The 27,554-nt window shown below is 46.2% G+C and overlaps 1 protein-coding gene across 2 annotated transcripts in view; it reads left to right on the top strand.

Annotated features, from left to right (window-relative positions):
- Positions 1-27,554, top strand: part of LOC133904089 (disease resistance protein RGA5-like) — a 63,302-nt gene that overhangs the window by 18,857 nt on the left and 16,891 nt on the right. The window contains exon 6 of one of the 2 annotated variants that reach the window (XM_062345569.1): positions 7,681-8,096. The exons of the other annotated variant lie outside the window; for it this stretch is intronic. The gene's annotated coding sequence lies outside the window, so the exon portion shown is untranslated. Of the gene's footprint in view, positions 1-7,680; positions 8,097-27,554 lie in introns of those variants that run through there. 2 annotated transcript variants of the gene reach the window in all.

The following is a 27,554-nucleotide window of genomic DNA, read 5'->3' as shown; positions in this document are numbered from 1 at the left end:
CGCTGGAAGTTTTGAAACTCTCTTTCATTGGTGAGGTTCCCCTCCCCATTGCACAAAATCCGCTCCAGATCATCATCGTCGGCATCGGTCGACATCTGCTCTAGATCATCATCGACCAACGTATCTCTGGCAGACGGCATATCGGTGTATTCGTCAGCCAGCATATCGGTGCACAAGTCTTCGTCTTCTCTGCCAATGTATTGCCCTTCCTGTACGATCTCAGCTTCACTGTGCTCGGTCAAACAGGTATAGCCAGACATAAAGCCCCTTGGCATCAAGTGGAAATGTATCTGCTGGGTGGTGAAAAAATATTTCTTGTTCTTGCAATTGACGCATGGACAACATATGTATTGAGACTGTGTATTTGACTTGTACGCCGTGGTTGCTACCAGGAAATACTCCACACCGATCTTGTATTCTACGCTCACACGGCTCGCATCGTACATCCATCTTCTATCCATATACAATTATATCATTATTGTAAATCCATATTTATAATATCTAGAAGATTTTTCAATCACCAACAAATAAATTACCTCGCTATCTCCTACTAGCAATTGGCCCGGGTTGGAGGAGCCGCCTTTTTTATGCTTTCGCGTCCGCTTCCAATGAGTGTTTGTTGGTGTCATCCCTAGAAATTTTCATTATTATTCAACCCTTACATGCATGCCATACATATAGAAATAACTTATCAAAATTAAACAGCACATTCACCCTCGGGATCCACCTCGTGACACTTCGTGACGTTGTTCTCTAAAGAGCGATAAAGTGCATCAAAATGAGAATGAATGAAATGTCATGAGATGTGATCCAAATGATATAAAATTTGGGATAGATGTAGTGCACGAGGTTATGAATGCAGTAGAAGAAGAATCACATGAATTGGAGTTCATTTCCCACTTAATTAACCAAATTAAATGCTTGTTGTTTTTAAATCCAAAATTAAGTGAGGTAGTTCAAAAAATTAGTTTCACATGAGGGAAGTACTCAACATGTAAAAATGTATTTTTAATGTGTAAGGTATACATAGAGAAGACTAAAAAAATTAGTTTCACATTTTATGATTTTTATTAATTTCTGTAGAAATTAATCAAGTTTAAATGGCTTAATCAAGATTAACAAAGAATTAGTGCTAAACAAGCATTTAGTGCTTGAAATATATTTTTCCTGTACAGAGCAAGACAAAATAAGATTAACAAAGTTGGATTGACAAATTTTGGATATTTCAAGATTTAATATGGATTAACAATTTACACCATATTTAATGAAATAGAGGTACGACTTCAATGGACATTTCATGCATGCTTGTATTTTTATTATATAGATCATGACAAAAAAAAACTAACAAACTTGGTTTCATAATTCTCTGAGCTCTAGATATTTTTCTACAAACTATATATTATTTCATCCTATTTATTAATACAACTAATAATCCTTTCGGTATTTTCTGTATTTTCAGGAGCACCGACTTGGACCAGTCGCCTGTGGTGAACGGTGACGGAGCTTGGCCTGGGAGGGGTACCAAAATGCTCAACGCACTATGGCGAACTCGTTTGAGCGGCAACATACACAATGGCAAGCATGACCGGTGGCGACCATTGTGGGCGGTGGAGCTAGGCCAACGGCGGTGGCGTGCTGCAGAGGGAAAGAGTGGAAGGGAAGGGGGCGGCGAGGTTCCCTGGACTATGGTGAAGCTCACCGTGGGTTTGGCTCTGCGAGAGGCAGCTCACGGCCCGGAGTTCGTTGACGAGGTGGGCGAGCTCACAGTGGCGGCTGACAACCGTGCGCGGAGCACTGGGCCTACGATGGCTACGACTGAACTAGCACACGCAAAAGACTGGGAGTGGCACTGTGAAGCTCACAGAGCAATTTAATTGGATGGAGAGGGCTCACGGTGGTGCGTCGGTAAGGGCAAGGAAGGTCGCTGGCACCACAGTGTTGTGCTCGGGCTTGGGGGAGGACCACTATTTTATATTGTGCATATCACTGCCGGCTCATACTACCATCCGATAGTGATGTCCATATATCACTGCCGGTCGGTGGCTTCAGCCGCCAGTGATGATGGAGCTGGACACCACTGCCGGCTCAAGCCATTGGCCGGCAGTGATGTCCCTTATCACTGTCGGTTCATAAGCTATGGTGGCTGATTCTTCCTGCACGTCTTATGAACCGGTAGTGATGTCCCATCACTACTGACCCATTAGGTACCGTCAGTGATGGGCCAGCATATATGGCCGGTTTTGTAGTAGTGTAGTGGGCTCTGGTGGGCGCAGTGAAACTAATGTGAAAACAAAGCGCTTCGGTTGGCCCATGAGAAATAACGGTGTTAAAAACCAGTAAGGAGCTTAAAAAAACAATCGTTAACAGTGTTGGTGCACAAAAATTGCCCACGGCAACACACAAACCTCCAACAGGTGAAGGTCGAAAGTAGATAGATTGCTACACTTATGTAGTAGCACACAGTTGATTTACAAGATAATCAACAAAGTATATCTCGCTTACATGGAAGCGCTCGATTTATGAGCAAATCGACAAAGATGATAAAGCTAAACTAAACTAAACCCTAGAAATAAAAGAATGATTCAGGGCGATTGATTTGTATTATCTTGTGAATCGGACATCCCCGTATATATATACACGGTAGGTGGTCTTTGCTTGTAGTCGACTAGGACTCTTGCCAAAGTCCTATCCGAGTAGAATTCCTACCAAACCCATCCCGGCACACATTAATTATAGAAAGTTTGATTCGTATCTCAAAACTTCCAAGCCGAGTAGGGGAGCATGGATTGTTACCACTAGATATGCAATGCAATAGAATAAGAGTTAGAGCAGATCGGTAGAATGTTGCACGTGTCGATGTAGAGGAAGTAGCCAAACTCGACAGGCGGACATCCCTTCCACACGATCTCCTCCTCGAGTAGACGTAGATGATCGAGTTTCTACTCGGGATCAACTTCCCGACAAGCTTCAAGAAGTTCCCTGACAAGCTCCAACAAGCTCCTGACAAGCTCCGAGAAGTTCCCCTACAAGCTCCTGACGAGCTCCGAGCTTCTCTATTGCACCTTGATCCCATGCAGACCTTCCTAGTTAGGAGCGTTCTAACTTCCAACTCGGAATCGAACAGGAGTTGAATCAGCAACAGCTTCGAGTTGTATTTCCCATTAATATCCCTAGATAAATCATTTCCTTGCAAGTTTTGTAGAAAATAAGAATTACTAGGGACAATTTTGCATATCTTGTATGGCCCTTTCCAACTCGGAGACCATTTTCCAAATTTATTATCTCTTGACCTATAGGAAAAATTGTTTTCCATACCAAGTTTCCAACTTGAAACGATTTTTCCTTCATTTTTTATTATCAGTTTCGCTACTCTCAATTTATTTTTCTCAATTTCCCTCAAAGCTTTCAATCTCTCACATGTCACTTCATCTACTCTGTCCATCATCAAGTTATGGTAATATACAGCCGACAAATCATTTTGCCTTGCCAATCTAAGGGTACCTAGATTTACCTCAACAAGTAAAACGGCCTCTTGCATATACTAGCTCATATGGTGACACCTATGTAGCACCATGCTGAGATACATGATGAGCCCACAATGCTTTAGCTATAACCTCATGCCACCTCTTTGGGTGTTCCTCTATCTTTTTCTTTATAAGCTTAATCAGAGTTTTGTTACTTGACTCGGCTTGTCCATTGGCCTAAGAATAGTATGGTGAAGAGTTAAGGATTTTGAATCTAAGTGATTCGGCAAACTCACGTACTTGATGTGATATAAAAGACGATCCCTGATCTGTTGTTAAAGTTTGTGGTATGCCGAACCTATAAATAATATGCTCCAGAACAAAACTAATCACCTCTTTATGAGTCATATTTTTAAGAGGCACAACTTCTGTCCACTATGTAAAATAATGTGTGGCTACTAAAACAAAACGATGCCCTTTTGAAGATGTAGGGTGTATTTGGCCGATGAAATCTAAACCCCATCTACAAAATATCCATGGTTTAATAATAGTATGTAACATAGAAGCATATGCTAATTGAATATCACCAAACTTTTGACATGATTCACACCCTTTGTAGTACCTAATGCAGTCTTGCAATATAGTCGGCCAACAAAACCCAGCCCTTCTTAGCAACCACTTCATTTTATGAGCCAACGGATGTGTACTATATATACCTTCATGTACCTCACCCATAGCAATTTTAGACTGATCCGAACCTAAGCATTTTAAGAGCATCCCTTCTAAAGTTCAGCGATACAATTCACCATGTATCAAATGTATACTTCAATGCTTGTCACCGAAGCTTTCTATCTACATATTGACTAGGGTTTTTCAAGTAGCTAATTATGGGTTTCCTCCAATCACTTGGTTCGCCCATTAGGATTGCAGCATGTTCTAGCACCGGTTCTTCCATCATGAAAATTTTCCCTCTACTAACTTGATAACCAGATGTTTATTGTGCTAAATCATTATCTCTAGTATTTTCTTTTCTGGACACATGGCTAATAATGAAGTCATTTAAAGTTGCTATGATTTCCAAACACCTTTCTAGGTATCTATTTAGTGATCCATCAAAACATTGTTGGATAACTAAGAATGAATCACCAAAGGCCTCTACATGCTTTACATTCATGGACACTAAAATTTGTAAACCCAACAAATGAGCTTCATACTCAGCTTGATTATTGGTACAAAAATATTCCAGACGCACTGATGTTTCAAAAACAACACCTCTAGGTGAAATTAGAACAATACCAACACCTTGTCCCTCTCTACAAGCCGAGCCATCGAAATAAAGTTTCCACGGATCAGTTGCTACATAGCCGACTACCTCCTTACTATCATCAATTCGATGGTCAACAATAAATTAGCTACAATTTGGCCCTTCATAGATTTTAAAGATTCATAAGCCAAATCATATTCTATCAATGCATAAGCCCACTTTCCGATTGTACCACTTAAAATCGGCCGTTGCAACATATACTTCATAAAAATGGTTTGACATGCTACTACACAAGTACTAGATAACAAGTAATATCTTAACTTTGTGCAAACATAATACAAATATAAACATAACTTTTTAATAAACACATACCTTATTTCAGTTTTCAGGAGATGTCAGCTTAAATATGTGATCACACACTCCTTACCATCCACTTCTTGTGTCAAAACAGCTCCAATAACATTTTCTTCAACAGCAACATATAGCCAAAACGGTATCTTGGCTTTTGGCACCCTAAGTACAGGAGGTGTAGACAAGTACTTTTTAATTTCTTCAAATGCTCGCTGTTGTTCTGCTCCAAAGTAAATTCGGTCTCTTTCTTTAACCGAAGTATAGGTGTAAATGCACTAACTTTACCTGACAAGTTTAATATAAACCTTCTCAAATAATTATCCTTTCCTAGAAATTTCTAAACATCATGTTTACTTTACGGCACCTCCGCCTTTCTAATAGACTCTATTTTGCTAGGATCTATCTCAATGCCCTTCTCATGTATTATAAATCCTAGAAACTTGCTAGCCGACACACCAAAAGCACATTTAAGTGGATTCATCTTTAAACTATATTGACACATCCTCTCAAAGGTTAGGCATAAATTGGCTAAGTGATGATCCATGCCATCCGATTTAACAAATGTATCATCAATGTAGATCTCCAATATTACACCAAGTAAATCATGAAAGATCAAATTCATAGCTCTATGATACGTAACGACGGCATTCCTTAAACCAAAAGTTGTAACAAACCACTCAAACAAGCCAACAAACCCAAGACATCTAAAGGTCATTTGTTGACATATCTTCCTCAACCATAAAAATTTGATTATAATCAGCATTGCCATCTAAGAAACTAACTACCTTGTGTCCCGAAGCATCATTGATTAACATGTCGGCCATAGACATATGATATTCGTCTTTAGGTGTAGCTTTATTCAAATCTCTAAAATCAATGCATACCCTCAACTTACCACTATTTTTATTCTTAACCAGGACAATATTAGATATCCAATCAGCATATCTACATGGCCTTATAAAACCAGCTACTAGTAATTGGCCTATCTCTTCTTTGATGTGATCATACATATTAGGATTAAATATTCTAGGTGGTTGTTTATGAGGCCTAAAACCAGATTTAATAGGCAACTGATGCTCTACTATCTCTCAGCTAAGTCTCGGCATCTCATGATATTCTCAAGCAAAGCAATCAACATATTCCCTAAGCAACTTAGTTACTTTACCCTTATATTCAACAGACATATTTTTGTTTATAAACATCGACCTAGGAACAGCCCCATCACCTATATCAACCTCCTCTAATGGGTCAGGTAACGATAAACCTTGTCCTAATTTTTCTATGTCAACAAGATCTTCAATAGCTTCACAAATATCGTTCTTATTTGATCAATATTGTTCCATACGCTTTTGCAACCACTCTAAACTATTTTCTTTACTCATTTGTCACATCATGTTACTAAGCCGAGCTGCAGAAGCTGGCTGTACAAACATGGGTACAAAACCATCCTTAGTGACACTTACATAATCATAACCAAAAAGATCTAAACCTAACAAACACAGGATCTTACAAAAATGCTGCCAATCAGCTGAAGCATTGGCCAAAGCAACATAAGCCGATGTGTTCACTTGAACAACTTCTATATCATCGCCGATCCATTGTATCAAAGTTTGATGCAAGGTAGAAGGAACACAATGATTTTCATGTATCCAATCGCACCCTAATAACACACTATAATTACCTTGCACGTCGACAACGAAGAAAACCATAGGCAAAGTCTTGCTTCCAACAGTAAGCTCCATAGAAATAACACCCTTGTTTTCTGTAGGATCACCCAAGAAGCCATTAAGCATCAGATTAGTCTTCATAAGCTCACCGTCCTCTCGCCCCAACTTCTTAAAAACTGAGTATGGCATCAAGTTCACCATAGCTCCACCATCAACCAACATTCTAGATATCGGCGTTCCATTGATATGCCCTTTAACATACAATGGTTTCAAGTGTCGACTTGATTCATTAGGCTTCTCAAAAATAGCTTCATTAGGACCAAGACATAATTGTGTGACTCCCTCATTGAGAACCCGAAACTCCAAAGGCAATGAAAACACCATATTTATATCCATACCTTCAGGAGGTGGAGTGCCATCTTTAATCACCGGCGACCCTTCGTCATCTAGCATGTCCACCTCATCATTACTGAGTGTCTCAACTGGCTTTATTCTCCACTCTTTCTGGATAGACACTATAGGCTTCACTTCATTAAATATTTCATCTCTCACCTTCTCAGCTTTAGCCCCTCTAAGATCATACATACGTAGCCGCCGCAACCTTCTCTTTTGTGAATGATAGAGACTGAGAGGGTAACACCGGGGTTGTGGCTTTGTTCCAGGCAGCAAGGACACCTTCCCTTTAATCATTCTCACATTCGAACAGTGCTGTAGTTCGGCTTTTGCTGTTGTTTTTTGGCGCTACTATTGCAAACACACCACCGTACATTGCTGCTACTGTAGATATACTACTGTTCATTGATAATGTGGATGCGGTGCTGCCCACATTCGAACCAACCACCGGAACTTCGTCTTTGAGGACCTTAGCAACAATAGTCGGCAATACTTCTTCCTTTTTCTCTCCAATAATTGGCTCCCTTTCCTTTGAATTCAGATCGGACCTTTCCTTCGACAAGCTCCTGACGAGCTCCGAGCTTCGCTGTCGCACCTTGACCCCCGCGCAGCCCTTCCTAGTCAGGAGCGTTCCGACTTCTGATTCAAAATCAAACATGAGTCGAATCAGCAGCAGCTTTGAGTTCTTGTCGCCAAGCAGATCGCCGCAATGACAGCAGTGCCTCTACGGTTTCAACTCGCTCTTAAAGCCGAAGACACATAATATCTACAGCTTGCCATTTCCTGCTATCAACAAACAGTCACCTTTTTCCTAGCTCAGTTGGTCTACTATAGTATAGAGGACTTGATTTCGACTCTCAAGAAAAGCAAGTAGCAACAAACCTTCTCCCTTTTTTTTATTTTTGAATTTCACCCAGCTGAATTTTGTTCCAAGTAAAACAAAATTACTGCAGCATGCATCTGAATGACAATCCAACAATGCCATGTCATATATAGTTTGACAACTTGATACCGCAGTAAACATTATGCCAAAGTTGCAACTGCGTGCATGCTGGGATCTGCTTGTTCCAAGAGTGACAAACAGAGGTAGCCTCTCTGATTTTGTGCAATAAGTATAAGCATGCTGTTGATCAAGTTGCCCATGTTGGCAGTGGCGGACCCAGAACAAAAATAACCGGGTGTCCCACTTATTAGTTTAGAGGTTCGGGTGTCCCATTTGTTAAGCTAGAGGGTGGCCTATAGACCTGTTACATACGATGGATCACTAAAAAACAAAAAATCATTGGGTGTCCTGTGCACCCCCAAGCCTCAACGTCGGTCCGCCTCTGCATGTTGGCCATTGGCTATTACAAGTATCATACTTTTTTTTAACTGAGAATAGCTCGGTTGATTCGGGTCCTTGCGGTGGAACTTGCCCACCTGTGTTTGAGTCCCAGACTCGGCACAGGTGCTTACATTTATAAAATGTTTTGACGTCTTGTTTGTATAGAGACCGAAAATTATACTTACTTCATCTAAAAAATACCATACATGTTTTGGGAAGGTAGCTTAATTAATGCTGCAAGAGGCCACTATGAATGTGTGCTCCCTTCGTAAGGTGCGGCTTATGTTGGTGCGGTCTCCAAAGTTGAACCATGATCATTAATTTTTGTTATACTATATTATTGATTAAATAAAAACAAGACCATAGGAAAACTTTAAAATACGAATCTAGTTGTCCCTTTTTTTTATCACAAAATCTACATATTGTTATGGTATATTGTTAATTAGGTAAAAACATGATCATAAAAAATAGTTTAACATATGAATCTGATGGTATCATTTGTTATCTAATTTGATGAATTTTCCTTTTATTTTGAAATTGCGAGGATTTGTAAAAGGAAAATTTGAAAAAGGAAAAAAAATTGGAAAAGAAAAGGAGAAAAAAGGGAAAAGAATAGGCCGGCAGTCAACTAGGCCACTACAAGGCCCACGGGTGGAGCAACCCAGTTGGGCCTGCTTGGCCATCTTCTTGCCTGCATCGCCCCCCTGATGATAGGGCAAAGAGAGAGGAGGAGGGTGAGGGGGCAGCACTAGGAGGTGGTGGCGGTATCCAATGGCCTCTCCGCTCAAGGTAGCTAGTGCGCGCGTGGCTCGGGCACACCATGGTGTCACCATTGCTCCCCTCCTCACATACAAATGGGACCGGGGACCCCTCTCCTCTTCCCCATCTGCAACTCAACCCCCTCCATCTCCACCCTCTACTCTACTTCACCTGACTCCTGTTGTCCTCTCGCTTCTCCTCCGATTCCTATCCTCATGTTGCGCCCGTTGGTGCCGATCCTTATAGTTGGTGCCTGGTTGCGTGTTGTAGGGTTTGGGAGGAGGCAGTGGTGGTGTGCCCCGGATAGGGATGAAAACAAAAATAGAAATTCCCATTCGGTTGGAGATCATTTTCATCTAAACTGAAAAATGATAGTCTGTATCTCTTTCTGACAACTTCCTATTTATCATTTTCAATTTTGATTCCGAGAAAAAAATATAAAACTGAAAATGGTTTGGGCAATTTCCGATCATTTTCACTTTTCTACCGTTTCTGACTACTTTTACGGCTTTCTTTACCGGCCACCCAACATCTCACTCATTTTCTCACATCGTCTCTACATCTACCCTATACATAATCTTGTCATTTATGTTAGACATATGCTATTCTATTGGTTGTATGTCATTAAAACAGTTCTACTAACATTTGAACATATCCTTGTAATGTAGTCAGTCGGGTCTTAGTGTAAATTATGAGATGTCAATCATATATATCATGTATGAATTTATTATTTGTGTTAAACACTTGACTATAATTTATCATGCACGCCGTTCTGAATTATCAATTCCCGATCGATTTTGATATGTTTCCGTCCCATATGATACTTTCTGATTTTCCGGTAATACCAATGCCGTATTTGTTTCTAATACTATTATTATCGTATTTGCTTGTGAGAGAAAATATGAAAGTGAAAGTGATTGAGATCTTTACCGATTTTTTGAATCGTTTTCATCCGTAGTCCCGAATGTTGGCCCTCTTCTACTCTTCTTCCTCGACCACCCTTAAGCCCATGTGTGTCATGTCAGACCCCTCCAGTCTAGCGCACTACTACATAATACTACTACATAGCCGGGTGGAAACACCTTTTCACAAGCGTTTAGCGCACTCGCCTGGGAACAAAGGCCTGTGGAAATGAATGATTTCTACAGGCGCAAAACTGACCGCCTGTGGAAATGGATTTCACAAGCGGTTTCTTAAGTCATCCGCTTGTGAAAATGTATTTCCACAGGCGGTTTCTTAAGTCATCAGCCTGTGGAAATGTAGGCAGTTTGTTAAGTCAACCGCTTGTGAAAATGGATTTCACAGGCAGTTTCTTAAGTCAACCGCCTGTGAAAATGTATTTCCACAGTCGGTTCCTTAAGCCAGCTGCCTATGGTATGTATTTCTTTTAAAAAAATAATTAGAATATATTTTATTCCCTCCAGATTTCACATAGTTTCAATAACATCACAGATATCAATAGCATCACATGGCATCACAGATTTCACAAATTTCAATATTTAACACAAGTACAATAATATTCACAACGTCACAAGCCTATATTGCTAAGAGTCTTTCTTCTCCCACTCACAAAGCCTAGGATGGCTAGCTAATTCGCCTCCATGATCAAAGAATTTGGCATTCTTGTGGATGACTTCGTGCATAATAAACCAGCACATGTCATGTTGGACGTTTTGGATATCTTTGTCTGTGAGAGATTGGTCGGTTTTATTTTGGACCATCTGTGCCTGGATTGAAAACACAACTAAAAGAGTTAAAATACTACTGACAACGAAAACATAACCAAATAAGAATGTGCATGCGCAATGATGACTTACGTCCTCAAGGTTCGTTGTGTACCTCCCATTTACCCTAAGAAACTCGCAAACATAATATCCACAAAGAACGCTATTGAAACCTTGCTTGTGGCACTTCAAATAAAAACGCAACGTATTCGTTAATTCAATAAGACTCTTCGTCATAAATAGCAAGATGCAAGCATTAGAAGTGTGTTATTACCAGAAAGTGTGTACGGACCGCCATCGCATCCAGCTTGGCCATATCGTGTATCCCACCTTTCGTTACGTACCATTTGTAGGCCCTATTCAAATGCCAATAATTAATTATCAATTCATAAATGATTTATAAGAATTTTATGTATGGGGATTTCTTTTACCTCTGTATAACGTCAATGAAATCTTGGTAGGATTTTTGTTGAAAATCGGCTGAGTCAAGGACCACGAGTCTGCTTGACTTCGGCATTAGCATTATACAAATATAGTGGTCGCTACATGAATACTTATGTTAGATTCTTGATCGATCAACTAAGTTGAATACTTATGTTAGGTTCATGACGTATCACACTTACTTAAAGTTGTAGGGAGTCAAGATGCAGTCCTTTTCCTGCATTTCTAGCATAGCCCTTCCTATGTAGGCTAACATTTTGAGCATTTTTGATTTGGTCAAGTCTTTTAGGACCCTTGCTTTATCCTTTTTACTCTTCCCCTTCATCTGGGGGTCATCAGTCCTCAAGTTCACGACCATGTTGGGCTGGGAAATTCGTTGCAGATTAATGAATCCAACAGGCCTCTTCAACTTTTCCACATCATTAAATTGCATCCTACAGAATAAGTCACTAGTCATTAGCTTCTATAACATACATTGGTAGATATATGAACGTAGGGGTAGATTATAGGCATTTACAGGCACCACAAGCTTATGAGATTGATGTCGAGTTTTTCACGATGGAATAAAGTGTGCATGTCCTTAAAATCCAACATGAGATAGGAGTCTCCGCTTAGATAAACGTTAGCGGGGACAGAAGCAGTGATTACAGAGAACCCGACGTGACATTCCCTCATGTACCATTCGTGGAATTTCCTCATCTCCCATGGACCTTCTTGGAGTTGAAATGATGGCAGAAATAGCTTGCCATGCTCATATTTCTCAGGAACATCCGGTGTAGGCAATAAATCCATCTGAGGGATACTTAATGTTTTGCCGGTCTCTCTCGCAAGATCGCCCTTCGCTGGAGATTCCTGAGCGGATGATGCCTTTTCTTTTGAGAACAGAAGCCACCTCTTCACCGGATCAGGTAGAGTCTTCTCGTATGGGGTAATCGTTTTAGGGACTCTCCGATGCTTAGGTGATGGATGTGCGGGAGGCGCAGATGCTGGAGGCACAGATGCCAGAGTCGGAGACGCTGGAGGCAGAAGTACCAGAGTTGTAGACGGTGAAGCACGATGCGAAGTTGCATGAAGCGGAGATAGCGGGCGCGGGGGCGATGGTGCCTAAGGCAGAGAGGCTTGGCTCTGGGGCTAAGGTGCCTAAAGCAGAGAGACTTGGCTCTGAGGCTGAGGTGCCTGAGGGGGAGAGGGTTGGCTCTAGGGCGGAGGTGCCTGAGGCAGAGATGTTGTGCACTGGGACAGCCGTGATGCTGGCGATTATGACTTCTGACGGCTAAAGATGATATCCCGTCTGGGCCACAGAATGAAGTTACCAACAGCCTCATTGAGAATCTCGATACCCTCAGGTGTGCTGATGTTAAGCTTGTACTTCATGAAAACTGGCTGCACCGAGTCCACTTGTACCTTGGCGTAACCGGCTGGAATATCTTGATTGTGAAACACACGGCCTGGAATGGTTTGGCCAGTGGTAGCCTCGATAGTAAAGTCTCCCTTGTCGACCGGAACATGTAGAATGCAAGGGGTAGCCTCTGTGATATCATCCACATGATATCTCTGGCTATCGACATGCGTGGACCGACGCTGCTCCGAAAGCCTGGGCTGGTTGGTTGCTCTATCAGCATTAGTGCCGCCCTTTCCTTCTCCTTTTCATTCCACATCTTCATGAATTGGACCTTAACCTGTCCTTATATCTGTTCCTCTAGGGTCTTCTTATATCTATTACGGGTCTTGTATTGGCCCGTGGCGTCTGGGAATCCATGCTTCCAGCCCACTTTTGATCCGATGCCTTGAGTGCAACCCGGTTGTTCCTTGTTCCCCAGGGCCTTGGTAAGCAGGTCATTCTCCCTGTCGGGCACTAGAGACCCTTCATTAGCAATTCCTTGGATGGTCTGGGTCACCTCTAAGGTCTCGAGGCTATTAAAGGCTAAGTCCCCAGACTCAGTTCGTTGTGACCGAGCGTAGACTCAGTTCCTGCTTCACTCGTCACAATTTTCCAAAGGGTTGGGTTATCCAGCCCGGGCAGCCTCTTATTCTTGCCTCCTTCAATCAGGAATTTTGGGGGCATAACTGAACGGGCCCAGGTGATGGTGGTGCTTGTTCTTCTTTGCAAGGTGCTTGAACGATTCACCTAGTTTGATAACCTCAGGTGTGGTCTTCTGCCTAACAAACTCTGCCCATTGGTCTGGCGTAATCTTTCCATATTTATTAAAGGGTACCAGGTTCTTGTTCACGAATTCCTTATTCAGCTCACTCTTCCAGTCCTGGAAGCTCTTTCCCATAGTTTTCAATGCATTCTGTTTGGCTGCTTCCACTGTTCCCGAGAGGAATCAAATGGTTCTCTGCAATGTTGCCCAAAGGAACTCCTTCGTCTCATCCGGCAGCAACCGCCAATCAGTTATAGTGATTGGGACATACTCCTTGACAAGAAATTTGCAACTGTTGCGGAATTTGGCGCAAGCCTCACGAGGTGCAACAGGCTCCCCTTCATCACCGACCTGTGTTATTGTGTAAATACCGGACATCAACTTGTTTCTATTACATATTAAAGCATCTTAAATTAAAGCATATAATTGCCCTAAATATAAATTAAAGCATAATCTGTCTTACATCATGAATACAAGTCCTTGATACAAATTAAAGTTTATCCTAATTTTATACAAATTTCAGGTTCTGTCACATTGGAAAATAATTTGAATAACATGGTACTATTTGCCTTGAACTGTTTTGCCTACGCCATCAAGGCGCATGTAGGACATCACAGATTTATCGAGGGTTGCTTCTACAAGTTTAATCTTTTCTGGATCTCCGAAAGGCGACACGTCGTCGAACTGATTGTATTCTTCCTCATCCTCCACATTCTCAACTCCAACAATTCTTTGTTTCCCAGCAACAACTACATGCTTCTTTTCATTCGCGGGGTCGATTATATAGAAAACATGTGCGACGTGATCAACGAGTACCCACGGGTCATCTTTGTGCCCTATAAGGCTGAGGTCAACAATTGTGAACTCGTAGTTGTCCACCGCCACGCCATTTGGGTGTTTAACCCATTTGCACCGAAAGACGGGGATCTGCAGATTCACTCCATAGTCGAGTTCCCATATTTCATCTATGAACCTTTTCCTCTGTTATGTCATAGCGTTCTATCCGAACGCCGCTGTTTTGGGTCGTGCTCTTCTTGTCCTTTGCTTTGGTATAAAACGTGTACCCATTAATGTCATACTTTTGCCATGACGTAACTAAACTTAATGGGCCACAAGCCAACATTTTCATATTTTTTATCTACAGATTCACTATCCGGAAGGTTTTGGTTCTTGAACCATGTGGTGAAGCGACGCTTGTGCTCTTTCAAGATCCAATCATACGAGCGGACTTGATTTTTTGTGTGGAGCTCATCCAGGTGTTGCTCGACGTACGGCGCCACTAACTGAAATTGCTGCAAGATAGTGAAATGTGCTTCTCCCACTGCTTTGTAATCATGATCGATGAATCTTTTCTTTCCTTTGGTCCCTCTCCCAGACAACCTCCCCTCATGTCGAGATACAGGTACACCAATCAGATTAGAATCTTTTATGTAATCGATGCAACACTCAACGACTTCCTCGGTACTGTAGCCCTTGATCATGGAACCCTCTGGGTGAGCACGATTCCGTATATAGCCCTTGAGAATGCCCATGTACCGCTCAAACGCATACATCTGATGCAAGAATACAAGGCCTAGCGCAATTATCTCATTCACGATGTGAACCAAGAGGTGTACCATGATATCAAAAAAGGAAGGAGGGAAGCACATCTCAAGTTTGCACAGAGTCTCTACCAAGTAACTATGTAGAGCACCCAGTTTTTCAGCATTGATCACCTTCTGAGCAATTGCGTTGAAGAAGTGACACAACCGTGTGATGACCACCTTTATGTATCTTGCCTTGATACTCCTGATAGCAATAGGGAGCATTTGCGTCATCATCACATGACAATTGTGAGACTTCATGCCAATTAGCTTCAAATATTTCATCGAGTCTAGGTTCTTAATGTTGGATGAGTAGCCAGTCGGGACTCTCACCCCACGTAAGTACTTGCATAGTGCCTTTTTCTCCTCAGGTGTCAGAGAGTAGCTAGCCGGGGGAAGATAATTTTTTCCATTTGGTCTATCTTCAGGGTGTAGCTCTGGCCTGATTTCAAAATACACCAAGTCGTTACGTGACTCGATTCCATCCTTTGTCTTGCCCGGTGTCCAGTAAAAGGCCAAGCATGTTATCACACACATTCTTCTCAACGTGCATGGCATCGATGCTATGACGGACGTCCAAGTCCTTCCAGTAGGGCAAATACTTAAAGAAAATCGGCATCTTCTTCCACACCGTGATGGTCGATGTCTCACTTTTCTTCTTCTTTTTACCCTTCGATGGCTTCCCATAAACAACCTTGATGCTACTGACCATTTGAAACACTAGTGCCCCACTGCGAGGCTTTGGGCTAGTATCTTCCTAAACCATGTTGTCAAAATGTTTCTTCATCTTGCGGTATCTGTGAGTTCTGAGTAAGAATCGTCGGTGTCGCGTGTACACTACCTTCTGTGAGTACGGAAGGTACACAGACGCAGTTTCATCCAAGCACACTGCACATCCTTGCTTCCCTTTAACCTGTCCCGATAGGGAAAAAAGGGCGGGATAATCATTGATGGTAACAAAAATCATGGCTATCAGCGTGAAGTACTGTCGTCGGAACTCATCCCACACTGGGACCCCCTCGTTCCACAGTTCCACCATATCTTCCATCAATGGTTCTAGAAACACATCTATATCGTTGCCAGGTTGTTTCGGTCCTTCGATAAGAATGGACAGTATAAGGTACTTCCGCTTAATGCATAGCCATGGAGGAAGGTTGTAGATGGCCAGGACCACTGGCCAAGTGCTATGTGAGGTGCTCATGTCACCGAAAGGATTCATTCCGTCGGTACTCAACGCGAACCTTACATTCCTTGGTTCTTCAGCGAACTCTAGATATATGGCACTGAACTTTCTCCATTGGCTAGCATCAGCGAGGTGTCGAAGCTTAGTTCCATCCTTCTTGAGCTTATCGAAATGCCAACGCATCGATTCAGAGTCCCTAGGGTTCGAGCACAAACACTGCAAGCGGGAGATCACTGGTAGGTACCACATCACCATCGCAGGACTTCTTCTCTTTTTCTTCGCGTTGGAAGAAGTGTCTTCTTCGTCACGACCAGCATTACTCTTCTTCTTGTTCTTCGCATTGGCAGAAACATCTTCGTCCTCACAATCATCATTCCTCTTGTACCAACTCACATTGCACACTGGACATCTATCCAAGGCTTTTACGGTAGAGGATACAGTGGTTCGGACACGCGTGTATTTTTTGCACATCCAATGACAACGGGCAGATACGCTTCTTCGCCTGATAAGTGGTGGTGGGCAAGGAGTTAGGCTTCGGAAGCATGTTTCTCAAGAGACTCAACAGATCCGAGAAACTCTTATCGGACCATCCATTGCTGGCCTTTAACCTTAGAAGTTCAAGCACCGAATGCAACACCGTAAACTCCTTATCACAGTCCTTCTATTCTTCATACAAAAGTTACTTCCATGCCTTCTGTAATGCCTCGAAATTATCTAAACCTCTCGTGTCCCTTAAAATATGCGGTCTGCGTGGTGCAGCATTTCCTCTAGAACAAAATCAGTATCATCATCTATCATAACATCAGTGTCACCTTCGACTGCTCCCTCATCATCACCATCCACTTGATCAGCATCGATGTCCTCGTTTGGTTCGCTTGTACGTTGTTTGCCGTGATTGGACCAACATTTGTAATCCTCAACAAAACCTCTCAAGATCAAGTGTGATTTGATTATGCTTGATTTGTCCCACAATTTCTGGTTCTTACAGTTAGAACATGGACAGTATATTTTCTTTGTCTTCTTAGTCAAAGCATCATTCTCAACGGCTTCAATAAAAGCAAAGAATCCTTTGATGTATATTTCTCCATGTCTCGGCGCATCGTACATCCATGCTCTGTCCATCTTTAACTTCAACCACAAAATTAGATACATTAATTAATTAATTAATTTGAAAATCAGAATTAAAAGATTTTTTTAAAAAGGAAAAAATGGGCTTGTTATGATTATAATATGTCTACACAATTGAATTTACATTGGCGTAAATTTATGGCTCAAAATAATGTGAATTCATTACTCCCTCTCCCTAGAGATCTAGATCTAGAGAAAAATCTTCATTCATGATGAAACCTCCTAAGGCTAAAAAATATCAAATTCTAGCTACATTTTTAAAATATAATGCTAGAATCATATGAATCTACACAATTAAATCAATATTGGCAACAAATTTGAGCTAATTTGATGATCTAAATGGTAAGAACCATGAGCATCTCTAGATCACATTTAAACCCTAATTTAGTTTTAAATGTAAATCTAAACTTTAAAAAAAAAATGCAAGCTAGGTATGAGATACTCATACTTTATTTGGCTCCTCCAAGGAATTCAAAAATAAAACCTTCCCCCCTATTTTTCAAATCTGCCGCCACTTGAGAGCTCTACTGTTCGGACAACAGTATAGCCTGTGAGCTACTTGAGACGATGCACTATTTATGGAGCTATTTTCACAGGCAGTTGACATAAGCAACCGCCTGTGAAAACTAATTTTCACAGGCGGTTTCTTATGTGAACCGCCTGTGGACATAGCTCCATTTTCACAAACGATTCATGTAAGGAAACACATGTGAAAATACTCCATTTTCACATGCGGTTGACATAAGAAATCGCCTATGAAAATACACCATTTTTACAGGTGTTTCCTTATGTGAACCGTCTGTGGAAATGAAGCTATTTCCACAGGCGGTTCACATAAGAAACCGTATGTGAAAATTAGTTTTCACAGGCGGTCCTCAGTCGTAAAGGGGCCGCAGCCACTTTCTCAGGCAGTTGGTCCTATGAACCGCCTGTAGAAATAAAATCTAAGTGTCTTAAAAAATAACTTTTATAGTAGCGACGGCTGTGTGGTGGTTCGGGTCCTCCTCCTCGGCTCCCTAGCGAGCGCATCCTCACTTAGGGTAGCACAGTGGCCGGCACTAGTGTGCCCCTGTTCATTGTGTGGTGGCCTTGCACATGTGCATGCAAGTGTGGGTGCGCGTGTGCACGCCCGTGTTGCTATTGCCAGTGTCACGCCCCTGACCAGGTCCAGACGCGACGGTCACTATATAATTATAAAAGTTAACTTATAACGGTATAAAGCTAAAAGTAAATATAGACAAGAAGTGAATCACAACCATTTTTTTTCATCTTTATTTATATTTGAGTAATATTTTAAATAAAGCTCAATTTTTACATGCGAGTGAAAACAAATATATAAAGCTCTTGCTACGTCTAGTCGTTTTCTTTCCCACCTAGCTTAATTCATATTTTTCAAGCTGTAAAAAGGTAGATACAACAAGGGTGAGTGTGATAAATCATACTCAATAAATGAGTATATGTATTAGCAAAACAAATATTTAATTGATGCCACAAGTGACTGCAAGCTTCCCTACCTCGGAGTCAGAGGGGTAAAATTTCACACTTTTACACTCTATAGAGGGATATTCGAACATCACAATATCAACTAGAATGTCACACTCTACCCCTCTAAGGAATACATCTCTTGACTTACTAAGTACTAATCGCTCCTACAGATCCATCACCTAGTACCTATTCAGAACAAGAGCTATTTTTGTGGAGAACTCTGACAACCCTATAACTGAACCGTGACCAATACAATATTATTACCATCGCAACACCAGTTTGACAAGTAATACGAAGACCATATAATTTCATAAATAGAAATGCATGCGGAATGTAGATGGCATAACAACTTTAAATATAAAAAGCTCACAAAATGTAGCAAACAGAACAATTGTATATATAAAACGTACGTGAAAAGTAAGCAACCCCACAACTACGAATGTAAAACGTACGCGAATTATAAATAGCACAACAACTCTAAATACAAAAGGCATAAAAAATGTAATAACACAATAACTATAAAAGTAACATAATATAAGGGCACGTTTGGTAGAGATCGATTCACGTAAAAACGTTTCAGATCCAGATACTTAAAAACGTTTCCCTATTGAATCAGAATCACTTGCTGAAACCGTTTGGTTACTAGCCGTTTCAAATCCAAATTTTCCATAAAAACAACTATGAACTAGAATCAGTGAGAAATATCTTTTTGGGTGATTCTTTCTCGTAGTGTTAAAATGAGAAACGTTTAAGATGTTTGATAAAACGTTTCTCGCTTTTTACCGTTTGGCAGGGATTCAGAGAATCCGACGAGAATTAGAAATGATTCATCTACCCAAACAGGCCCTAAATAGGGCAACATCATATAGCTCGCTTGCATTAATTAGTACGGCCTGACTAATATTTATTTCAGCTGCTTTCTTCTAGCTGTATTCCGGCAGCACTTCTGCAGCTTCTTCAACTATGTTTGTATAACCGTGCGAGCCACTTGTACAACGGCACCAATCACTGCACCGAAGTACTGCTCACTACCAATGCCTTCAGCTGTTTGACTCGAACTCTGGGATGTGCGGACTATACATGACGATCGATCCTATTTATAGGGTCATCGGGCGTGCAGTCATTCGACCGGGCAGTGAAATGGATCAACTCGGCCAATTAAAAACTTCAACACCCTAACGCTAGGAGAAAATGCAGCCGTGACACGTTTGCGGTAAGAAAATACATCGACAAACCAGTCTTGTCTCCTCCTCTCCGGCTCACTTTCTCAGCCAACGCCGATTATTTTATTGGTGCAAGAAGAAGCAGGTGACCGGTAGTATTGGTTATTTCCTATGACAGTTGGGCCCCACAACAAATAGCTTATTTAGTCTTCTCCCAATGCTTTACCTTAGCTTATGTCTTAAATATTAATTAGATATCCACCAAAGCAAAAATCTGATGTGGCAAGCAATTCAAAGAGAAGAGAGAAGGAGCTTGTTTCTTATGGTAGACACTAGCTCTTTGAGCAATCCTAGATAACTAGAAGACAATTAATTGCTTTGAGAGATCTCAAGAAACTAGAAACATATATATATATGCATATGTGTCGGTGACACAGGAACCAGGGGTCCCTGAGTCTTGATGCCAGACCAGCAGGTTGCCACGTGGCGACCTCCCGCGGGGATGATCTCCCCGAAGCACGAGAAGAGTAAGTCCCAGGAGAGAGCGCTCGGGGCCATGAACAGTAGTCCCCAAGTACCCGAGTTCCCCGATGATCTGCGAAGACCAAGTGTCAGGAAGAAAGTGCCTGGGGCCATGAACAGTGGCCCCCGAGCACCTAAGTCCTTCGACGATCCGAAAAGCCGAGTACCGGGAAGGGTGTGCTCGGGGCTGCGAACAGTGGCCTCCGAGCACCCGGGTACCCCGAGGACCCAAGGAAGATAGTTCCGGGAGAGAGCGCTCGGGGCCGTGAATTGCGGCCCCCAAGCACTCGGTTCCCCGACGGCCTAAGTAGCCCTTCGCCGGTGGCCCCCACAGAGGTTCAGCGGTGAGGTGTCAACCAGTGAAAGGCCCGATGCAGCATTTAAGAGGGCGCATGGCCCGTCACTTCCAACTGCTCCTGCCACGCTCAGTGTCAGTCCCTGCCACGTTTTGGCAGGAGGGCGTGGGGGCATTTAATGCACGGATCCCATCCCGCATCATCCGGCGCGCCTCAGGATAGCATTGCGAGGCCCAAGGCGCCCCACCTGTCGCCCTGCTGTGTCAGGCGTACAAGATCGAACGGGCACGCCAGACTGCTCGGTGGCTGCCCGGTGGGCTCTCTTCGCGGCGCCCGTTGCAGAACGCCATCATGACGTCCGAGACCCGGCGGGGGTGCGTTTTCAACCCCCCGTCACTTCGCGCAGTAGCCCATGATGGCTGCTTTTCCATTTATGGTGCCTTGGAACTCGTGCCCTCCCTTTCGGGGCACGCTACCGCCGGTGAGTATTTAAGAGGAGCCAGTGGACATGGAAAGACGGCCCCGACCCGAACGAAGACCGAAGATAGAAGAACACCCCAGTACAAGCACAGAAGCTGAGACCACTGAAGAATAAGGAGTCTGAAGCTCTAGGATAGACAGATATTCTTGTTACCAGGAACATCCCTGAGAGACATTCTCAGTGCATTTATAGCATCCACACAGGAGTTGGGTATTACGCTCAGTGCAGCCTAAACCTGTCTAAAAACCTCCAGTGCATTTACTGCATTCTGCATTCGATCATTCCATTCCACCTACCATCGCATTTACACCCATTTATTTTAACCGCAAAACAGATTCAGAATCATCCCCCCGGCCGAATCTCAAAGGGGTCCCTCCGGATCCCTGCTTCAGGAGTTCACCCTCCAACACCTGGCGCGCCAGGTAGGGGGGTTGCATCCCTGAATTTGTTCATTTTTCCTGCAGAAAAAATGGTAGGTGGCCATCGTCTCCAACGCACCGGCTCCAGCTCCAGTGAGGAAATGGAGCCCCTCGCGCAGGAGGCCCCAGTCGCTGTTGCTCCTCAGCAACAGTCACGGTCCGCACGCACGGTGCTCCCCTCTCATGGGGACCATGGTGCTGGGCCCAGCAGAGCCGCCACCGCCGTCGCTAGCGCATCGCCTAACCCTCAGCAGGCGGTAGAAACTCCTGCCACTAGATCCACGTCTGGACAGCGCCGGGCGCTGTTGCGGCGTAAGCTCGCCTTTGGCAAGGCCAGTCCTGGGAGTGCGCTGCTTGCGGCGCAAGCTCTCCTCAGGCACCCGCCAGTCCCGGCGGCGGGGGAAACCCCAGAAGGTCACTGGCTCCAGGACACGTCCGCTCTGGTGGGCACGGCCCACCGTCAGGTGTTGGCCGAAAGCTCCCAGGTTACCTCCCACCACGGCGCAGCCAAGACCGACCCATCATCAGGCGGCGGTCGAACTGGCCGGGTGACCTCCAAGCGGAGTGCCGCCCCCCTAGCCACTACCGGAGCTCAGGACCTCCGCTTGCACCTCAACGAGCGGAGGGCCATCGAAGATACGCGTGTTACCCTCGAGCGCCAACAGGAGTCCTGGCATGAGGCTGAAGCTGAGGACCAGGCCTCCTCCATGCCGACCCATGATTGCCGGGGCTCCCCGACTTGCTGGCATTTGCCGCCCAAGGGCGCTGCCCGCGTAGCAGGGTACGGCATAGGCTGCCGCGCCTTCACCAGTGAGCTCCGCCGGGTCAAATGGCCCACCAAGTTCCGACCAGAACTGCCGGAGAAGTACAACGGGTCTATCGACCCCGTCGAGTTCCTCCAAATCTACACCACTGCTGTCCAAGCGGCTGGCGGCAGTGAAAAGGTGATGGCCAATTATTTCCATGTTGCCTTGAGGGGCTCTGCCCACACTTGGCTTATGAACTTACCCCCAGGATCCATCGGCTCCTGGGATGACCTCTGCCACCAGTTTGTAGCAAACTTTCAGGGCACATTCACACGCCCCGGCCTGGAGTGCGACCTCCATGTCATCAAATTGCAGGAGGGGGAGACGCTGCGGCGCTTCATACAGCGCTTCAGCCAGGTCCACAACACCATCCCGCGGATAACCCCCCATGCTATCATTATCGCGTTCCGGCAGGGTGTCCGCGATGAGCGAATGCTCGAGAAGCTGGGCACGCACGACGTCAAAACCACCACGGAACTCTTCATGCTGGCCGACAAGTGCGCCAAGGCGGCGGAGGCTCGGGCGTGCCATGTTCCACGCCCTGAGCATCCTGCCGCCGATCAACCAGATCATTCCCAATCCAACAGGCGGGAAAAGAAAAAGAGAAGGAGGCACGAGGCTGTCCCCATCGAGCCGGCCTAGGGCCTCGCCCATGGGCCAACCCAGGAGCCTGACCGTCGGCCAGCGCGCCGGGCGGCCGCCGATAGAAGGCCCGCGCCCGCAAGGGCTCCGACCAGAGCCCCTCCCAGGGCTCCGGCTCCCGCGAGGGCTCTTGCTCCCGCAAGGGCCCCCGCTCTTGCGAGGCCTGAGCCGGGGAAGTGGTGCCAGATCCACCAGACCAAGTGGCTTGACCTCACGGAGTGCCGCACGGTCAAAAGTCTCATCGAGCAACGCCAGAGGGACCGCGAGGAGCCCCGCAGGGATGGCGACGACAGAGCTGCCCCCGACGACCAAGAGCTCAGTTTTTAGGAGCCTGAGCACACCATCGCTTTCAGCGACGGAGGCACGTACACGCTCTCCTCCCGCCACAGCGTCTAGACCATGTGGCGCGAGGTGTGCTCGGCGACCCCGAGCACTGAGGCCGCAAGGCCCCTGAAGTGGTCGGACTCCCCGATCACGTTCAGCCTGGCCGACCACCCCGCAAGTACTGCAGGCGTGGGGCGACTACCCTTGGTAGTGTCCCCCATCATCTGCAACATAAAGGTCAGCAGAGTGCTGATTGACGGGGGTGCAGGCCTGAACCTCCTTTCCCGGGAGGTCTTTGAGAAGTTGCTCCCTTTCTACGGGGTGACGCCCGGGCACTCCCTGCCCCTCGGGCTGGTCGAGTTGCCCGTGACATTTGGGAGCCGGGATAACTTCTGGACGAAGAACGTCATCTTTGATGTCGTGGAACTCCCCCTCCCCTACAACGCCATCCTCGGGCGCCCGACGCTCGCTCGGTTCATGGTGGTCACCAACTACGCGTACCTCACGGTCAAGATGCCGAGCCCTGCGAGCCCCATCTCCGTGTCCGCCGAGACCGGCAGCGCCGTCTCCTACGCTGAGCAGCTATACTCGGCCCGAGGTCGAGGGTTACCCAGGGGGCCCAGGACCCTCTTCATCCAAACCCCGACTCGCCGCCGACGCCTCCGTTCCTACGAAGGAGGTCGTGGTGGGCGAAGATGCTTCCCAGATCATCCGAATCGGCGGTGACCTGGGCGGCAAATAGGAAAGCGGGCTTGTCGCCTTCCTCCGGGCTAACGTCGACGTGTTTGCATGGCAACTGTCCGATATGCCCGGGATCCCTAGGGAGGTGATCGAGCACCACCTCGCCGTGCACCCGGACGCACGATCGGTGAGGCAAAAAGTCCGGCGGCAGGGCCCGAGCGCCAGGAGTTCATCCGGGAGTAGGTAAGTAAGCTCCTTGACGCCGGCTTCATCCGAGAAGTCCTCCAGCCCGAGTGGCTGGCAAACCCAGTTATCGTCCCGAAGGCCAACGGCAAGCTCCGTATGTGCATCAACTACACCGACTTAAACAAGGCTTGCCCAAAAGATCCTTTTCCTTTAACCCGTATAGATCAGATTGTAGATGCAACCGCGGGGTGCGATCTTTTATGTTTTCTAGATGCAAACTCTGGTTATCACCAAATTCACATAGCCATAGAGGATGAAGAAAAAACTTCTTTTATCACTCCGGTGGGAACTTATTGTTATGTATCGATGCCATTTGGTTTGCACAACGCTGGGTCGTGCTTCCAGTGCGCTATGCGCATCACCCTTGACTCACAGGTTGGCCGCAACATCGAGGCTTACATCGACGATCTCGTGGTCAAATCCCGAGATCGCGCCACCCTACTTGAAGATCTGGCTGAGACTTTCAACATTCTCCACACTACCCACTTGAAGCTTAACCCCGAGAAGTGTGTTTTCGGGGTACCTGCGGGCAAGCTCCTCAGTTTCTTGGTCTCTAGCCGAGGAATCGAGGCCAACCCAGAAAAGATCCGGGCCATTGAGCAGATGCGATCCCCGGCTCGACTCAAGGAAGTTCAGCGCCTCGCCGGCTGCATGGCGGCCCTCGGGCGCTTCATCTCCAAGCTCGCGGAGCGAGGACTCCCCCTTTTCAAACTCCTGAAGAAGACCGGTCACTTCGACTGGACGCCTAAGGCCGAGCAGGCCTTCCGCAACTTGAAGAAATATCTCACCTCGCCGCCCGTACTGGTGAACCCCTCCGAGGGTGAGCCTCTACTGCTCTACGTCTCGGCCACTCCTCAGGTCGTGAGCATGGTACTGGTGGTGGAGCGTGATGAGTGCTCAGGGCAAGGTGCTGGGTCCCAGCTCCCGGCCGCCCCCGGGCAGTCTCTAGTCCTCACGACTCCTCCCGACCAGGGAGTCGAGCTCGAGCACTTGGCACCTCCCGACCAGGGAGTCGAGCCTGAGCACTCGGCCAGCCCCAACCACGTCGCTGAGCTCGGGGGCTGTGATAAGCCCTCGGGTGAAGCCGCAGTCCGGGCCCACCGTGTACAGCGACCAGTGTACTTCGTCAGTGAAGTCCTCCGAGATGCCAAGACAAGATACCCTTAAGCCCAGAAGCTACTCTATGCCGTGCTCGTTGCTTCCCGGAAGCTGCGCCACTACTTCCAGGCGCACAAGGTCTCGGTGGTTACCACGTACCCACTGGGGCCGATCCTCCAGAACCGAGAAGGCACTGGGCGCATCATCAAGTGGGCGGTGGAGCTGGCGGAGTTTGATCTGCACTTTGTTAGCCGCCAGGCGATCAAAAGCCAGGCACGCTCTGACTTTGTGGTAGAGTAGACGACCGTCCCCGAGATCGACCAAGAAGAGATTTCCGCATATCTCGGGCACGATGCGCCCGTGTACTAGATTATGCACTTCGACGGTTCCCTCACGCTGAAAGGTGCGGGGGCCAGAGTGGTTCGCACCTCCCAAACGGGTGAAGAACTCTGGTACATCGTGCAGGTGCAGTTCCGAGCAACCAATAACATGGCGGAATATGAGGGGCTCATCGCTGGCCTCCGAGCCGCGGTGGGCCTTGGGATTCGTCGCCTCCTAGTCAAGGGAGACTCCCAGCTGGTGGTCAACCAGGTGTTGAAAGAGTACCAGTGCACGGATCCTCAAATGGCGGCGTACGTGGCGGAAGTCAGGAGTCTAGAGAGGCACTTCGACGGCCTGGAGCTGCGGTATATATCTCACCGCGACAACGCTCTGGCCGATGACCTCTCTCGCCTGGCCTCTTCCTGTGCGCGCATCCCTACCGGAGTCTTTGAAGAAGGCTCACACGGCCATCCGTCCTGCCTACCGACCAGGATGAAGGGGAACCCTCGAGCCTAGTTGAGGGGACCCAGGCGGCGCCCTCAGTGGGGAGCCCCGTCAGGGTGCCGCCGCTCGGCGAGTGCGCTACACTTGTCGGCGGTTCTCAAGATGCCTCGTGGATGGACAAGATCCGAGGGTACTTGAAAGAAAAGTTCCTCCCCGGGGATGATGCCTCTGCCGAGAGGATTGCACGGCAGTCCAAACGCTATGCCATAGTAGAGGGGGGTCTCTACCAGCGCGGCACGGACGGTGTCCTCCTGAAATGCATCACCCGGGCAGGAGGCAGTGAGCTTCTCACTGAGATCCACGAGGGCGAGTGTGGTGGCCATGCGTCGTTCCGCACGCTGGTCGGGAAGGCCTTTCGGCAAGGTTTCTACTGGCCTACAGCTCTCCAGGATGCTTCCAAGTTGGTTCGGCGCTGCAGGGCGTGCCAGTTTCATGAAAAGCAGATTCACCAGCCAGCTCAGGCTCTTCACACCATCCCCCTGTCATGGCCCTTCGCGGTCTGGGGGCTGGACATCCTAGGTCCATTCCCCCGAGCGATTGGGGGCTATGAGTACCTCTACGTCGCCATCGACAAGTTCACCAAGTGGCTGGAGGTGGTTCCAGTCATCAAGGTTACTAAGAACACGGCGCTTTAGTTCATCTGCGGTATCACAAGTCACTTCGGTGTCCCGAACAGGATCATCACCGACAATAGCACTCAATTCAAAAGTGCCCTGTTCGGGGACTACTGCGAGGACCTCGGCATCAAGCTCTGCTTCGCTTCTGTCGCTCATCCTCGGAGCAATGGGCAGGTCGAGCGTGCCAATGCTGAGATACTGAAGGGGCTCAAAACCCGGACCTACAACGTGCTCGCAAAGCATGGGAAAGGGTGGATCGATGAGCTACCTGCTGTGCTATGGGCCAATCGGACCACGCCAAGTCGCGCCACCGGGGAGACTCCTTTCTTCCTCGTGTATGGTGCTGAGGCGGTCCTCCCCTTTGAGCTCACTCTTGGCTCCCCTCGGGTGCATGCCTACTTCGAAGGCGTACAGGAATAGCGAAGGTGCGACGACAACAACTACTTGGAAGAGCGCCGGCGACATTCTGTCGTCCGAGCAGCCCGATATCAGCAAAGCCTGCGGCACTATCATCAGTGTCACAT

Source organism: Phragmites australis, chromosome 21 (assembly GCF_958298935.1).
Source record: "Phragmites australis chromosome 21, lpPhrAust1.1, whole genome shotgun sequence".
Lineage (NCBI taxonomy): Eukaryota > Viridiplantae > Streptophyta > Magnoliopsida > Poales > Poaceae > Phragmites > Phragmites australis.
This window is presented reverse-complemented; position numbering and strand designations above follow the sequence as displayed.